Below are 18,230 nucleotides of genomic sequence, written 5' to 3' on the forward strand. Positions count from 1 at the left end.
ATAATTAGCATAAACAGCACTTCTGCTCTATACAGAGTATAATTATTCTGCCTGAGATTTTTGATACTCTTTGACTTAAAAGATTTTGACTGTATTGCATGTAGTGGAGCTTTTTTCCACAGGCCTCCACTGAAAAGGGGTATTTGTGTCAAGCTGAACTTCTTGTCAACAAATATAAAATGAATAAACAAGATTCTCAGACTAAAGCAAACGTATCCATGTTTCCTTCTCAGCATACTTCTCAACTCATTCAATTATGCCATGCAGAGATCTATTCTTCTTACTGTTCAGAAAATACATATTGATACAAAACCTGGTGTTCTGTTAACTTTTTAAGTGAATTAGGATAATATTTAAAAACTGTCCCGATTTGGAGACACTGACTCCCTCTGTCATTATTTTTGTGTTGGTCCAAAATTCGTGGGCAAAGAAGTTGACAACTATGCTTCTCAGTTTCCCTGTCTCCGTCATCTGCCAAATCACATGACTGTGTCTCCTAATCTGCATAGCTGATAACATAATTAAGGCTCATTCATTTGGCTCAGTGCTGTATCACAGTTAAGAAATACAAATAAATAAGGATTTCTGGTGGAGTCTGTGACACCCCACCACTGGACTAGTAATCAAGCAGCCTCAATCCTCACCACTGGTACCAGTGGGGGACGTACACTGGGAGGATGACAAGTACACACACAGTATTTCCAGATGCCGCTCTCTGCATCAAGTGCAATTTCCCTTAAGAGCACACAGAGACTGCAGTCAGTCTGGGGCTGGTTGCTCCCTCTTTCTCCACATCCCCAATAAGACTATCCACTAACACAGCTATAGAGTTGAGTCCTTAGCCAGGGTTCCAAGCCAAGTCCTCCAACACTCTCTCTCTGCCCAACCTGTGCTTTGTGTCCCTGTCCAAGTAGCTGACACAAACACTCTTGGAGATCTGTTTTACACAAACACACACACACACACACACACACACACACACACACACACACACACACACACATCTGAGAAAGGCTGGCACAGGTTTACTAGCTATGACCCTTCTGCCTAGATTATATGGTAGTTATCACTGCCACCAGAACCCCTTATCAGCTAGTTTAAGGCCCTTAACAAAGGGTATCCAATCTATCATTACAAATGGTAGTTTGACCAAGAGCAAGGCTATTAGGAGTGGCCTACACAGTGTCACCCAATAAGTATGCAAGTACTCTCAGAACTTAAATATCTCTACAAAGATCAGCCACAATGAAAGCTTTAAATATGTTTAATAATAAATAATAAAAAACAAGAAAATACTCCGTATATAATTACAGTGACATCAGAGTTCAAAATCACAAGAAATATTTAAAACAACATTGCAGGAGTCTCAAATAAATAAAGAAAAATATTTAAACCAAGTGTTGCTATATTCCTGACTATATCTAAGAGAATTATATTGTTCCCCAGACTTACTTACTCAGGGCAAAACAGATGTGTGGTGAATGGATCTTGTCAGGTCCAAGATAGAATACAAAATGCTGAGTCTCTCAGAGAGTTTTCAAATTAATATTTCACACATTATTGCTGGGATAGCTTGCAGAATGACATCATTTCTTGTCATCTGACTCTATTCCCAGATGAAAACACTCACTGCTGAAATCTGACAGTATTTAGCATCTACCTGTGAAAATACATAAACAAGGGCATTTTCTCAGATCTTTGACAAATGGTGGAATTCATAAAACAATAAAACACATCCAAGACAATAAAGAAATCTCCTTAGTTTTAGACACTGTGTCTCCTTGCTGCACTGAAACTGAAAGACAACATATTTTTTATGGCCTAGCCATAAAGTAATTTAATTTCAGCTATTTTTCTGAAGTTTTGCAAGTTAACCTCCTGTATTCCAGTTTCCCTTTAAAATATATACATTTAAACAGTTACAACAGTGCATGTACATTTCTATTCCATTGCAGTAGGATACACTGTGGATACATTTCAAACAGCACTTTGTAAAATACCTCTTCAGCACACGTCTGTACAAACCATCTTATATGACATACAGTTCTAATACATTTGTAACACAAACATCTTATATAAATCATGTTGATATTTACAAATGACATATAATTATTTACAAAATTCAAGCTAGCAGGGCTGACAGTATCTCCTTTGGTCACAGACCCAGTAAGAAACAGAAGTAAGCAAACATCAAGAGGCATTTTACAAGTACCATCAGCTATGAATTATCCTACAAGCAGCTGTATGCAGCATTACCTAGTGCTTTATTATCAGCTTAATGGGAAAATGGAAAGAGTAAATTCAGTACTTATTTACTGCAGCAGCAGATAAAACAACATTCAGCAAGTCATCATGTAAGTGCGTTGTGAAAGGGATAAAATTACATTTGTTTACTTGCTTTCCTGTTTGTCACATCATATATCATGACACATCTAAGATCATCAAGTGACTCAAAATTGTTCCGGCATCACTTCACATGTAAGGAAGAAATTCTGGAACAAAACAAATTCCAAACCACTTTTCAACACAGTTAATACTTCCCTTATACAAAAGATAAGTAGCCAACATAATGAAAGTACCATTTTTGGAGGACTGACAGCATAAATACATGGCCTCTGGAATTTAAATAGCCCTCCTGAACGTCATTTTACACACAGAAATAGCAATGGAGTAAGATAACGTGCCAGGAACATCAGATAAAGGAATTGTCTTGTATACAGTTACACGAATAGAGTCGTTTCTGAGATACTGCTGAAATTTCTGATAGTGTGCAGGACAGAATTAAATCTGTTTTCCCACTTTCTCAGGCTGGAAAGCATGACGCACCATCCAAAGGTGATAAGGCCTTTCAGATCACAGCTAGCTTCCCTATACTGTCAACATTATCTTTCTTCATAATGCAAACTTAATGTTTTCTGACTGGAGAATAAAACCTAGTATGCACAATCTGACCTATTATCAATTTATACTGAATTTCATAAAACAGAACTGGATTACTACTTTGGAAATAAGATAATAGTTTGATTTTGTCTACTTTTATTATTTATGTTGCACAGAGAACAGCTGCAATTAATCCACCTAGTGGAACTTAGGATATGTGATTGTCAGGGAGGAGGTCATGTGACACAGGACACATGACAGAAGTGAATTTCTAACCCATTTTAATTTATCTGTTTAGATATGTTAACCAGTTAAGTATGCTATACTTCCATAAACTAGTTTCAGACAAGACATGGGAAAATAAGAAAATTACATGGTACTGAGTTAACAAAATGTACCATACCAGGATTTCAAATGTGAAGCAACAGTGGGCACAACATACGTGATTTAAGACTAACACAAGCATGCATAAGAATGATTTAAATATATATACTTTGGAAATAAACAGCAGAGATAATAATAAACAATGTTTTTAGTCAAAAGGTCATAATTATTTGTACACATCACGAGAATTATAATTTCCTGGCAACCTGTTATATCATGTCTTGTTCTTTATAGTGAATGGATTTTTGTAATTTTATGTATTTGTTTAGTTTGGGAACGTAATACAAGGAAGCAGAGATTTTCTATATGTACAATGTGAAAAAATGTTAATTTAACATTTTTACATTTGAAATCTGAAGTAAATTCACTTCCTTTTAGACTGGCATTCATTTCTCTCTACACCTCTGCTTCTTTTTACACTGATAGAGGATATGGCACATGAGTGGTTGGTTTATAGTGACGTAATATGATGCCCACAGAAGCAACTCTTTATAACAAATGGAATGATGTAAACAACACAGTAAAACAAATCAGTAGACTGATTTTACTGTACATCTAGGTACCATCCATGCATTATATCTAAAGTACAGTATAGAAAAAGAAATAGCAATCGAACATAGCATAACACACATGTGCAAGAGGTTATTTGGTTCAGTTCCCAGCAGAGTTGTCTTCTGCGTGGAATCTGTATGTCCCACTTCTGCCCATGCTGTTGTTCACCAGTTGCTGTATTTTGTTCTTTCATCTCAAAAGACACTCAATTAGGTGAACTGGCAATTCTCTAAATTGCTTGTAGGTGTGAGTGGCTGTGTACGTGCATCTTGTAATCCCAAACAGTTTCTCTGCCTTACATGTACTGTGTACTGAGAAAGGCTGTGAAATCTCCCATAACTATGAATGAATGAATAATCAGAACAACCGAAATAAACAATATTAACACGATACATTCATGCATAATACAGAACCCGCGAAAAGGCCACATTTCTTGATTAATAATACTACTCTGTTCCTTACCCACTTAATTAAACTGCATTTTAAACTAGGAAATGAGGAATTCTGCAACAAGAGTAGAGTAACTTCTTATAATGATTCTGAATTTTGGAGTCAAACATCTAGACATTGCTCTTCTAAAATGCATTGGATAATATGTACAGCTGCCATTCTGATAAATGACCCTTTACACCTGCCTACCAGCTGTGCGATAATGGACAGTAGGCGGGGCAAGGAGGAAATACCTATTTGCCAGGCATACTCTTGTCTGATAAATGCAAGGATCTTTTCTAACTCTAAATTAGTTATAAAACAGCTATAGACATACTAGCAATCTGAATGCAGAAACAGCTGCCGGCAGTTTCATTAATATCAGTTTCATAACACCAAGACAGCATTTTCAGCTACCATCCTTTTCTTTTCCATACAAAAGTACTGAGAGGCAATTAGTTATTTTGTATTTTCTCTTCTCAGCAAAACAGAAACATGTTCTTCTTCAGATACACTAAAAATGTAGGGGAACTACAGGGACCTATTTACATTATAGAATCTACTTCTATATTGTACAGTTCCAAACAAGATTTTACTTAAATATGACAGTCATAGCTGCCATCCAATATCCTGTGAAACTGCTTCATTCAAACATGAATGCTCAGTTGAACAGCCAAAAATCAACAGCAATGCAATTTAAGCGACAAAGGGAAATCACATAACAATGAAAAGAATAAAAACAAGCAGTCGGACATAGCGTTTTCACTTTCTGATATCCGTAGGCCTGCTTAAGTGTGCATTAACTTGTCCCTCAGGCTTCTTCAGTTCATGCATTCAGTTAAACCCACACAAACAGAAAACAGCACAAACCAAATACTAACAAATAACTTAAGTACGTGCCTATTATGAATACTTAACCTCTGCACCTCAATGACATGAAGCAAGTACAAATAAAACGCAAAATTGGAAAGAGTGAGCAGAACAAAGCAGGAGCACCATCTGCTGGGCTTATCATTTTCCAGACCTGCTGTACATGTCACACACCAAAAAAAATAAAAATGTGATACAGCAAGTACCATTAAAACTGGAATTATTTTATTTTTTAAGGCACACTATCATATTAAAGCAGTCAAAGTACAACAAGAAAAAAAGATGTACATTCTGTGTTGTAATGTCATTTATAGGGTTGCTGCGTCACCACGAAAGCAAACTCTTCAGGAGTGAGGTCATTACAGAATGCTTTCACTACAATGTGCTTTTTTAAAAAAATCTACAGGAATAAATTATGTTACAGGTTATTTGCTTTTCAGTACAAGACAAATTTAAGAAAGGGGTCACACATGCACACACAGACACACCTATGTTGTTCCTTCTTAAATATTCAGACATCTGGACCATACTATGTTGGGTAAAGCAGACAGAATGAATAAGGAAGCTCTAGGGTGAGATTGAGAAAACTGATTTTACTTTTGAGAGGTAATCTTGGGTAAACCCCAAGGTGTAACAGCAGGGAAGATCAAAATGGGGTAACTGGCTGCCTAGCCTTCTAGCCATCTGTTTTGTTGTTATCGTGGATTACTGAAACTTGCTTTTACTGCCCTCTAACTAGAGTTCATATAATTTACCTTTCATTTCAGGTTTACACATACTGTGGCTTCCTTTAAGCCATCATATCTGATGTTGTCTTACTGTATATGTCAATATACTCTACTACCTGTGTGACTTCTCACGGCTGAGTTCAGGGTCTTTCTTGTGCTCCGGATGTTATCATGTGATCTGGTGTATCACTTCTATGGTGGCCTGTTTGTTGTTTCTCCTGAATTATATTACTCAAGAGTTTCCAGTACCTATCCAAATTGATGACGGTGACTTCCTGATTTTGATTTTTTGCTCTACATGAATGAAAAATTATTTTGGCGAATTCAACAGCCAAGAGAAGATGAGCAAATGAGTCTTATAGAATTCATAGATTATGGAGGGATTCAGGTTTGCTGAGGTGATAAACATTCAATATGGATTTACTCTGGACATGGTCTTCTAAAAAGTGTGATGACCTCAGATTTGGTAATGGACCCTGTCTCCAGGTATGACCACATCCTGGCTCATCTGGCAGCTGAGTTTACCATGCTAAAGCACCTAGAGCTTGGGCTTGTGAAGTATAGGAATACAAGTACTCTCACCATAGAAGAGTTCTGTCTGGTCTTATCTCAGCTTCTAATGTAATACAATGCAAGTAACCCAAAAGAGTCTGTCTTGGTCTATAGGAAGGCCCAACCTTCTCCCTGGATTTATCTGCCCCAGCTCCCCCCAAGTCATGCAAGTTCAGTGCACAGCTCTGGCTCTTGTCTTCACCTCTATGCCCTATTATGTACAGGGATAAAGTTCAAGCACAGGTAGCCATGCTCGCACTTTCTGGAAGGCAGACTTGAGCATGCTGTTTATCGGTCAAAGAACTGTATGAAGGCACCTTTTTGGTATAGAAAGAACTCTACTGTCATTACTTGACTACGTGACTAGACAGACTTTTCTAAGTGCCTGATATGCTGCATAGCCTGTTCTTGTTGTCACTTGGAAACTTTTATTTCCCCCAGAAGAATGTGATCTTACCCAAGTGTGCTGTTATATAAAGATGACCTCGCCTCTCACTACCCCCATACAGATGGACACATGTCCAGACATACGCATTACTTCCTGTTGGTATTGAGATCAGTTTGAATGCCATTCTTTTATTTTATTTATTTATTTACTTATAGAGTCATACTTTATGTATTTGATTTCAAGCAGGAGTCAAGCTGACCTGACCACTACCAGGTTAGTTTTGATTTTCTTGAATGTATTGGGTCTTCTTATCTACTGGTCTGCAATATTCTCTCTTTTTTTTTTTTTTTTCATCTTTGTTGAAGAAAGCAGTGATCATCTCATTTATCAAAAAGATACACTGAATCCTGATTGTCTACACAGTTAAAGCTTTATCTCCGACTTTTTACTTATCAGCTAGGTAACTTGACAATGTGGCATATTCTCAGCTTGATTCACATCTTAAGGAAATTTATATTTTGTGATTCAACTCCATCAGGATTTTGTCCTCGTTACAGCACGAAGACTGTCATCACAAGGCTGTTTATGAACCCATCTGCTTAAAATATGCAAACAAATATCAGTTTATAACTACGTACCAGATGGATGGCTTCATATGTAAGGTTTATATCTCTTTCAGTTCTATACTAAGTAGATGTCTTATTTTCCAGAATGTATTTGTGTTTCTCTGCCTTTGTCCCAGGTCATGGCTAGAAAAAGTCTTTAAACCAGTTTATTTACCCAGTTAACAAACAGAAATAAACAAATGGACCAATGGATCTATTCAATTTTTGTCCACTATGGTAACTTTATAGCATCTGACAAAATTGACCAATATGCAAATTATTCAGAACTCTTTTTTAGAGCTGTACTGGTTTGCCTTCTACCTGTCAAATTGCTCGTAGAGCTATGTTTCTTGGCTTACTTCTTCAGCTTCTTAACCTCTGGACTGTGGAGACTCTCAAGGTTCCATTTAAGTCCACTGTCCTTTACTGTGTATGTTACCTCAGGAAGAACGTGTTCAAAGGCGACAACAGTGCTTTCATTGCTACATCACTATAACAAAATAAAACCTCTTCTTCCCTCATGACAGCATGGAAGACAATCTACACTACATTCACTTTTGGATATGTTGTAACTAGTTCAGACTGAACAGTTCAAAGTTGGTCGACTTGATTATTCATAACGCACTTAGAACAAGACCATAGGACCACTGAAATTATAAGGTAAGAAAGTCATTGGACGATTTGTACCTTGTGCATGCCTGCCCTCATTATGTGCCTCCTGCTTCTTGAAGGGTAAAGCAGGTCAGGCCAAGGACGAACTTCTGGATGGCCATCCAGTCATCAAGGGTCATCTTGAAGGATGTGAGTATCACTCTGTTTAACATGTAAAAGCTATTTATTCCAATGGGGTAAACTTTTTCTAATACATCTGTCCAACCTGTGTGTTTTATTTATAGGTAACCATTTGAAATATCCATAATGTGGAGACCGAATAGCTGAAAATACAGACTTAAATATTTAAGTCCAAGACTAACATTTCTTGGAATATTCCCCTTTTTCTAAGATACGGTGATCTCAGAGTTTGTATATAAAAAGTTTGAGGGTCTAAGGGATGTGCCCCCTTGCAAAAAAGAGAAGAGTGATATTTAATAGCCCCTCTTCTCCCGCACTATTAATCTTTTTTTAGGGGAATGACATGACCCAGCATTGCAAGTCCTGACATTTCAACAGGCAGCCTTCTATGTTGGTGGGGATGCATATCATTATGTGTGTTTCAGGAGTCGCTAGTCATGTACGCTAACCATGCTCCTAACCCATGTAACTACCTTAAAAAAAACTTTCCCTAATGGTACCACTCACAAAATACTCCCAGATACCACACATACACCAGCATAGACATACACCACAAAAGCTATCCTTTACTTAGCCCTTTCTCTAACCCTAGCCTTCAAACAATCCTATACACAATACCGAAATGTTTGGCATTTCCGAAAGTTTCAGCACTGACATACACTGCTACTTACCATAACAAAAAACACGTCCCCTACAAAAATGTACCATTTGACATTCCTCCTTTTGGTAAATGAAGCATTCAAAAAAGAATGCTTTTGATAAAAAAGACAGCACAACACTCTTTGAGAAAGTGAGCATTTGAAAAAGTACACTACTATTGTATATAAACATAATATCTATGACAGCAACAAAGAACACCACCAAACCAACGATTAAAGGACAAACTGTAGCAACAAAAACAGCGAGTAAGAAAAAACTCACGATTATCCACCAAGACTCGAGGCATAAAAGTCCACAAACCAGAAGTAGAGGTAAAAAACACAGATTTATTTGTAAAACAGGATAAGCGCTTTCACAAATGTGTTTCTTCAGATCCTAAGGACTCAGAGATCTGTTAAGGACGGGCTAACACTGGTTTGAGGACAAGAAAAGTTACTGCTCTCTTAGTATCAGTTAATTTAGAAGTAATATTTTTATCAATAATGCAGGATAAGGGTCATAAGGAGGGAGTCAAAACATAAAATGATCACATCAACCTCAAAGTGGCTGGCCAAGATGGATTAGTGGTCCAGTTTAAAATTAAACACCATACACCCCCCTCAGCAAGTTAATGAAAGCATATTGTAAGAGACAGGGTTTGTCAATGAGGCAGATCAGATTCAGGTTTGATGGTCAGCCAATCACTGAAACGGATACACCTGCACAGCTGGAAATGGAAGATGAAGATACGATTGATGTGTTTCAACAACAGACTGGTGGAGTGTGCTAAGTGGAGCACTCCTTTCACAGGGAGAAATGGACTTTCCATGGACCACACTGTTCTCCCCCTTCTGTTCCATACTGTCTCGTGTCACATGTTGGAGTGCATTGCATCTAAGATGCTTCTACAGCCTCGGACAATGATCAGGACTTTTCCAGTTAAAGGAAATTTTAACAATTGGAGGGGGTGGGAGTATTTGTAATTCCTTTCATATACATAGCTGTGGATGCGAATTTGTGGTAGGGTTGCTTCATGGTATGAGCCAGACTTGATCAGGGTGCATCATTCCATCATTGTTGGAGCCACATTTCTTTATACAATCCATGGGGAAGGGCCATATTCCCCAACCCTGGGGATTATCGATTGCACATACCGGTCGACCATCTGTTTTATTGACCAAAGTGTGACTTTTGAAGACTATCACACACTAATATGTAGCATATATAATGCATTACCCTTCCTTCAATGTCTTATAAATGCTTTCCATCATTGCATTTGTCAGCAACAAATACAAAATGCTCCTCATGCGGTAGTCAACAGGATTTTATAACGTCAGAGTATGCAAGGAATCCATCACTGTACTTCTAACTCCATAAACCTTTAATATGGTTCATGACAGTCTGTCAGTAACATTATCAAGTAGATCGGTAACACCTCATCCCACCATTCTTACATCCTCTCCCTCCAAGTACAGTATCACCTTTATTAAAATCAGAATTTCTTTAGTCTGTCTGTTATTTATGCTATATACTCCCTCAACCTTCACCTTTGAAAATACACCATCTTACTATGTTTAGATAATTTTCATAAAAACTTTGTAATCTTTATTATTCAAAGTGATAGTTCTCAATTTTGTAGTTCTGCTCTTCTCCTTTTCACCCCCAAGTCATTGCTAAGCTAAGCCAAGAAGTGCTTAAACAGGACCCGTTTTAGCAGTACTTAGCAATGCACAGCTCCACTTAGCTGGTTTGGACACTGCTAAGCAATCTCCATTTAAGCAGTCCTTAGCTCACCTAAGCTGATTTGGGCATCACTAAGCATTGCCAGTTTAAGTACTGCTCAGCTGAGCTCAGTGGGTTTCCACAGTGCTAAGCAAGGCACCACATTTTTTAAAATTGTCCAATGGCGGCAAAGGGCCAAAAAAATGGCCTTATTTAAGTGCAACAGATGGGAATACAGCCAGAATCTGTTGGAGTTTAATCTTGGCAGAGACTATGGCAGGAGTTGGGGGCATTTTGGAGTCCAGGGTCATGGTTGGACTCCTCATAAAAGACCATGACAACCGGATGCTGCAGGACTAGTACCAGGGGTGGCAGTATAAATTGGAGGCCTGGGACTGGCTGGCACTCAACTGTACCAGTGTAACTGGTATCACCCTCACAGGTAAGCAGGTGCGTCACCATTATGTCGACCTGAAGTGTAGGAAGGGGGATTGCTTGTCCATGGATCCAAGTTGCTCGGGACCAGAATGCCCCACAAGTTTGTAAGTATCATAACCATTTTTTAACCAAATTCTAGTATGAATATCTGATAGACAGGTATGCATAATGGTGTGTTTCTCTCCCCACAGCTGCACAGGACAGAACTCGCAACCTTGAGGCCCATGCAGGGCGCCTGGCCAGGTTGCCCCATGAGTGTGGTGAGTACATATGTATTTTTCAATCTACAGTTATATAAACAAGACAGAGTACAGTAGTAACTGCCAGTAGGTATATTCTGCTTTGAGTATAATGCCAGCTACAGTTCAATACAGATGAAAGCATGAAACCTGATAATGTCATGAAATAAAAAGTTTCTACTGCATTAATAATGTTAATGAAATAAAAGTTGCTATTGTATTAGTAATGTTAAGGAAATAAAGGTCAACTGCATTAATAAATATTAATGAAATAAAGGCCAACTGCATTAATAAATATTAATGAAATAAAGGTCAACTGCATTAATAATGTAAAGAAAAGAAAATATATACTGCATTAATTGTGGAATTACAGCTATCTTGCAACACCTGCACGATATGAACTGTCCATCAATACAGACTGTTAGATGTATAACAATCACTGCATGATGTCACCAGTAATAAAGCTGTGACCTTTAATATCTGTGTATTTGGGCTGTTGGTCATGAACTCAAGTATTACAAGTGCTGTGAATGAAAAACAGGAATAATACAACTAAATGACTGAAGGTTAACTAATAAAGAGAGTGTTTTGCTAAACTGTCGGTGTGGAACTGCACAATAATGTATAATGCATTCTGATATCTGTTCTGCACTAAGATCTGAACCTAAAATAGGAACGGCCAAGGTATACTGTGTATCTCAGGATTGTCCTGTGTTAACCATTGCATTTCAGCTATATGCATGCCTGATCTTAGGTTACGCTGCTGCAGGCAAGTATGAAGCTGTAATAGCTGTAGACTGCAAATATACCATCTGCAAATGTATATGGGGCAGGTAGGCAAACCCAGTACTCCGATATGACCTGTACACTTCACACATATTTCCACCCACTAGGGTTTCAGTGTGTACACCTGCAGTCCATGTATTAATGCAAACTTCAACTACTGTCTCTGTTATGCATGAATGCCATGCATGTGCATTCAAGTGTGACTGCAGTTTTTTATAGCACTATACCTCTATTAGCAGCTCACAGTTTGTTACCAGGTGAGCTCTAGGCACATAGACAATTAACACACAGCAGTGGCTCAGTAGTTCAGTTTGATAAACACAATGTATGTTGTAGATTTTTCCACACATAGACCGGGTTCAAATCCAGGGTCAGGTACTACTATACATTTATAAATACAGACAAGTACTACTGAATATTTATAGAAACAGTTATGTATTGTTAACTGATGTTCTAACAGGAATTACAGGTAAATGAAGGTCTGTAGTAGCTGCTCACATGGTATACTAATTTGTGTGTCCAGATGTACCAGTGTGTAAACAGCATTGTTCAGCAAGGTGATAACACTTCATTAAATAAAACGTCAACAAGTACACTACTTGTTGTTTCTTTCGGCTTTTCCCAGTTAGGGGTTGCCACAGCGGAACTCCGGTCTGCTAATGATTGGCAGTAAGTATTTACGTGCCGAGTTGCCAGCCCTGACGCACAACCTTCAACAAAGGTACGCCCATTCATGCATAACTCTACACAGAAGACGCTGTAGCTGAGAATGGAACAGGGCAACGTCTATCTGTGAGGTGACAATGCTACCGCAGTATCAACAAGTACACTACTATTACAGGTTAATAAGACAAATAAAACTGTTTATTCTTGGTACATCTGTATGCCTGGTGTGTCTGTGAATGTCTGCTGATAGTCTAACCCCATGCCTGCCAAGGATGCCACGATAAGTGTAAACTCTCTGTACTGTGCACGATACGTCTCTCTTAAGTGTCACACTGTCACAGACAGTGATCACTGCTGCCAAAACCCTTGGACACAGATTTAACATCCAGTTAATGTATGTCAGTGACACACTTACACTACATCAGTGCATAGTGCACCCTTGGTAGTCATATATGTTCCCCTGACATGTAATAGTCCCCTGTAGTTGTGCACTTGTAGGTGTTACAGCTTGGCCCATACTGTCCCATGTGGATAGCTTGAGCAGTATGTATATGCTACAGAAGCTAAAGGGCACTTGTAGACATAAAGTAAGGGCAGACCTGTAGGCTATAGAACAGTACTGTAGCAAGCAATATAGCCTATGATGTTGGTAATGGAATGTCTCTCTCTCTCCCACCCCTTATCTCCATCACAAATGATCATTGTTACACATCGGGTATGGTTTCCTTTTCACATATGTTGTTCTCAAAACCTTATGTTGGGCCTTGTGTTTTATTATTCTTATACATTATAATGGTTGCATATTAACATACCTTGTTGAAATACCTATGCTGTTACTGGCATGCTAGTACAATACTGACTGTTATCCCACTTATTGTTGTGGTCTGTATTCTATGCAATATTATCGTACTGGGTTAATTGGAACAACCTTGCATGCTGGTATAACTAACATTTACATTTTCTGTACATGACTAACCTATACATTTTGAAAAACCTCAGTGCCAATGCCATAGCACGAGTGAGTAAGCCGGTTCCCACGGATCCACCTACCCCACCTCAACTGGCCATGGCATTGGGTCACAGTAAATCTGGGACCCAACCTGGTGCTGCCTTCTCTGCTGGTCCTGCACCACCTATGGGTGGAACTGCCTCAGGGGATGGGTCTGTTTCCCGCTGGGAATGGGCATGGAGAGGGAGTAGTCACCCAGTGACAGCAACCAAGGATGGTATGCAGGATTGTCAACCAAAGGTTTGACAATTGGCTGAGTCAGACTGAGGGCAGACTGGCCAACCTGGAGGGGCCATCCCTCAGTGCAGCCATCTTTGGGGCAGTGAAAGAGAAGTGGTGACTGCCCATGGTGGACAGCTCAGTCCCACTGTTGCTGTCTAGGGGCACACTGGCCTCCGATTCCAAAACACCCTCCCCATCCAAGCTGTTTACCCCACTCATGTGTCATACACCTCCCCTGTCTGCTGTCTTGTCTGTTTGTAAATGCTACCTCTCCTATCCAACTTACCTCCCCAAACATACTTATAACCCTTCCCCAACATTCCACTCTCACCTTAACAAAAAAAAAAAAGGGCATCTGTCCCACAAAAAGAATATCGCTCCATACATAACTCTCAATTTCCCCCACACCTACACAGCCCACAATCAATCATTACAGCAATTAATCAACAAAGTTATATCATCCACACCTCTCTCTCTGGGATGTGAGGCTCCAAATTCCAAATTGTCCACAATCTGCACAGCTACTGCTGTACAAGAAATGATGAGCTATGGTCCTTTCCTACAGCTGTCCTGCACATCCATACCTACGTTTCACTATGTTTTTCCCCCTGCTTGCACCTATTTCACCACTTTCCTATCACCCTCTTTTTCTTTTCTTTTTTTTAGAGCAGGTTTAAGCACAGCTAAGCAGCATGGCGCACCACGCCGCATTGTGCAAACCTGCTTAAACCCACTTAAACCCGCTTAAAACTGCTTTAATCACCTTATATGTTCCTGACACTGTTATGCATCATGGCAAAATAATTACCATGACCCTGCCAAGTCTCAAATCCGGGACCCTGTCAACTATAGCACAGTGCATTAGCCCAGTAGGCCACGCAGCTCTGACGAAAAGCAGGTGTTTCTATAAACATATCCTGAATGCCAGTGACACACTACTTTTACATATAATGGGAAAAATGGCAGCATAGTTGGGACTGTGATGCAGACACCAAATCAATACACAGCCAAATACATGCTGATGGATGTATGTGAAGCCTAGGATATCAGTTAGAGCTGACAACTGCACAGACTGTTGCAGAATGTCCACAGTTGTGCCACCTACTTTTGGCACGATTGTCACAAAACCTATTTTCTGTGCTGAAGTACTAGCAAGTCAGTGCAGATTGACATTACAAAATCATGACAGACAGTTCATTGTCACACATCATACCCATCCGAACACACACGTTCATGCAAATCCTGTATGCATGCACATGTCTTGCAAATGCACCTGCTATATATAATATTGCTTCAGTAGCTCTATCTGTTACATTCCTAGCATGCTTTACATTTTGACACCCACAGTCCTGGCTTCCACTCCAGTCTGTCGCAAGTCAAGTACAGGTTTGTCAATACAACAAATAAATAACTGAGCCCTGCAATGTCCAGCAGAACTGGTTGCTGCTACTGCAGTCACCGCTAGCCATATTATCTCGTCAAAGGCCTGTAGGTTGGGACACACTTCACAAATATGTATAGGTGCCCTAAATGTCACCTGCCACTCTCTGGATGGCACTATTACATAACATATGTACCAGAGGCACATGCCTCACCTGGACTGTTATGGGTACCCTCATCCTGCCTATTCTGTGACAACAGCACTGATACTGCTCTCTCACTGACATATACAGCTTGCTGTCCCCCAATGTGTTCACAATCCCCAGTATGACTCCTGGCCAGAATGCAGCAGTTGCAGCCTGCAACATATGCATCAGTATGTTCAGCTACCTGCTACAAGACCTACCATACCTCCCACACACCTGTAACAGGGAATCCACACAACACCCATACATAAAGGGGTAGAGGGGAAATGGTCAAGTGACCAGGAAATGTGTCACAATCTTCCCCCACAAACATATACAGCTGATAGACCAGCGGCTACTGCAGCAGCATGCATATTATGATGTAAATGAAGTATGACACTCACATCTGTCTCCTTACTGACCTCAACCCACATTGCTAAATAGTAAACTGCCACATAATCAGAAAGTCTATTCACAATGGCCAAACATAGCATGCAAAACTCTGGACATACCACATAAATCCAAACAGTGGACATTATTTCTACCTACCCTCTGTGATGCTGAAGTCCCCACACCTCGAGAATATCCTTCTCACAGGCCAGGAAAAGGGCCAAGGCCTACATGAAGGCCTTACATATAGCACTGTGTTGCCATGCCATTGGCTAATGAAAATGCAACCCAGCTGTTCTAGATGCAATTAGCAAGTGTGAGCCATAGATTGGTGCACAGGCAATCACTTGTTCATGAGCGTTATCTACAAAAGGCAAGCTGCTGCCTACGGTACACAAGTCTGTGACCTCCTCTATGAAGACAGACTGTGCTATCCTAGCATTATAACACAGGATGTTTGCACATAAAGAAGTACAGCACTATACAAGGTATGTAATAGAATTCCCCATGTAATGGGACGCAGATGGGGGTATGCAGTCATGGCAAATATGGATTACAACACTAGGTCTGTAGTATATATCTTGGAATGGCATGTTGCTGATAGTCAGCTCTCCAGCACCTACAGGCTTCCCTTTTGGCTCTGTCTGCTGTGACACAGATCACAGCTCTGGTTCCTGAGTCCCCCCAGCAATGGTCAGCTCATGTATGAATGCTACTGGATTGTGTATTACACAATAATGGCAATAAGTACTGGTGGATACAGCTGGCATATCACATGATGTACTGTCAGTCTGCTCCTCTCAGTCTGTAAATGTCACACAGGCATAGTTCAAACATTGTCCAGGTGTCCCCGACTGTTCCTGACATACTCTGGCTAGGTCACCATGTACTCCAAACCTGTATCTCAGTTCCTGAGAGCTATGGCTAGCATACCTGTTGACCCCCTACAGCAAGACAGTAGCTTATAGCCAGCAGTAGTGGGGGGACACAGGCTCCGCCTCAGCAACAGAGTGTGGATATCAAGCATGCAATGTAAGGGAATGAATACAGTACCAGATATTAATGTACCACAACTGTTTTCTGAGGTGTCTGGTGTGTGACAGCCAGATTCCCCACAGTCTGGAAACAACCATTACTTACTGTCCAACTGTTTTCCAGACATCCACATTTGTCTGGCAGAGGGCTCACATATATCAGGCATATGTACACATTTTGCAAACATCTGTGTACTGTGGATGTCAGACACCTACAAGGAGGATACCCTACAGCACGTTTGCAGTGCTGTCTGTAATTGTGTCACACAGATGTTGCTGGACTGTTACCATACACTTGTAGTACCACTCACCTATATGTCAGATGGTGGCTGTATGACATGGTACTGGGACATCGCCTATAGGGAACACACTACAGTAGATGGCAGTGATGGGTCTGAACACATAACACAGTCCATCACAGCACACAGGGCCATAACTGGTAAACTTAGGATCACACAAGGTTACTAGGCTATTGGCCCCGAGGCCCTCATAAGCCTAGCCCAGAGTTTAGCCCATGTGTATGCAATTCAGCACCCAATGCCCCAGTCCAACAGGGACACAGGTGGTATCCCAAGGGTGCATCCCCTGTTAACCATCCAGTTAGCCAGGTTTCACTTGAAGAAGTGCAAACAGGTACTCTGCCTGATGTGGACAGGGTGTCCATTCCACAGGTGGGTGAGTGTGTGGGACACGCATCTGACCCACCAAGTCCTGTTGATGTCACAGACCAGGTTGAGGCGTGTGTGTGGGTTAATAGAATGGAGCCTGACTTGCAGTTGTGCAGCAGTCTCATCAAGGTGGAGCTCGTGATTGCCTTATATGCCAGACACAAGTCACGTCTGAGGAGTCTGTATGAAAATGGGTAGAGGGATGGCTTATAGCCTGTGTATAGTAGATGCTTGAGGCCCTGGTATTCCCTCGTGAGGAACCTTTGTGATCTCCCCAGCTGCTGCATGTGCTTTGCAAGAAAGGGACATTACACTCAATAATGGGCCTTATTAGGGGGGATTACAGGGATGTTATGAACTCCATGTCCCTGAATAACATACCCTTATGTATGAGGTGGGTCATGTAGAAGACTTTCCTTAGAACGGAAGCAACATGGTGGTCAAATGTCATGCTGCCATCAACCTGTGTCCACAAATCACTCTTGACTGTGTGCTTAGGATGTTGTTAGTACTGTGATAATATGTGAGGACATCAGTCTCCCTAAAGGGGATGATGCTGCATTTCATGGTATGCAGCCTGAGGCCATGTTTCTGGCACCAGTCATGTGTCTGCATGAGACCCTCTTGGCGGATGTCCACATCACTAGGGAATGTGGTGACAGCACCCAGCAT

At 40.4% G+C, this 18,230-nt stretch overlaps 1 protein-coding gene and 1 pseudogene across 1 annotated transcript in view; one reads left to right on the plus strand and one right to left on the minus strand.

Moving 5' to 3' along the window:
- The window catches only part of NHLRC2 (NHL repeat containing 2), a 2,274,872-nt gene that overhangs the window by 1,969,007 nt on the left and 287,635 nt on the right, over positions 1 to 18,230 (minus strand). The window lies entirely within an intron of this gene.
- On the plus strand, positions 9,323 to 9,609 carry LOC122788910 (annotated as a pseudogene).

This window comes from Protopterus annectens, chromosome 14.part0 (assembly GCF_019279795.1).
Source record: "Protopterus annectens isolate FY-2018-M chromosome 14.part0, PAN1.0, whole genome shotgun sequence".
NCBI lineage: Eukaryota > Metazoa > Chordata > Ceratodontiformes > Protopteridae > Protopterus > Protopterus annectens.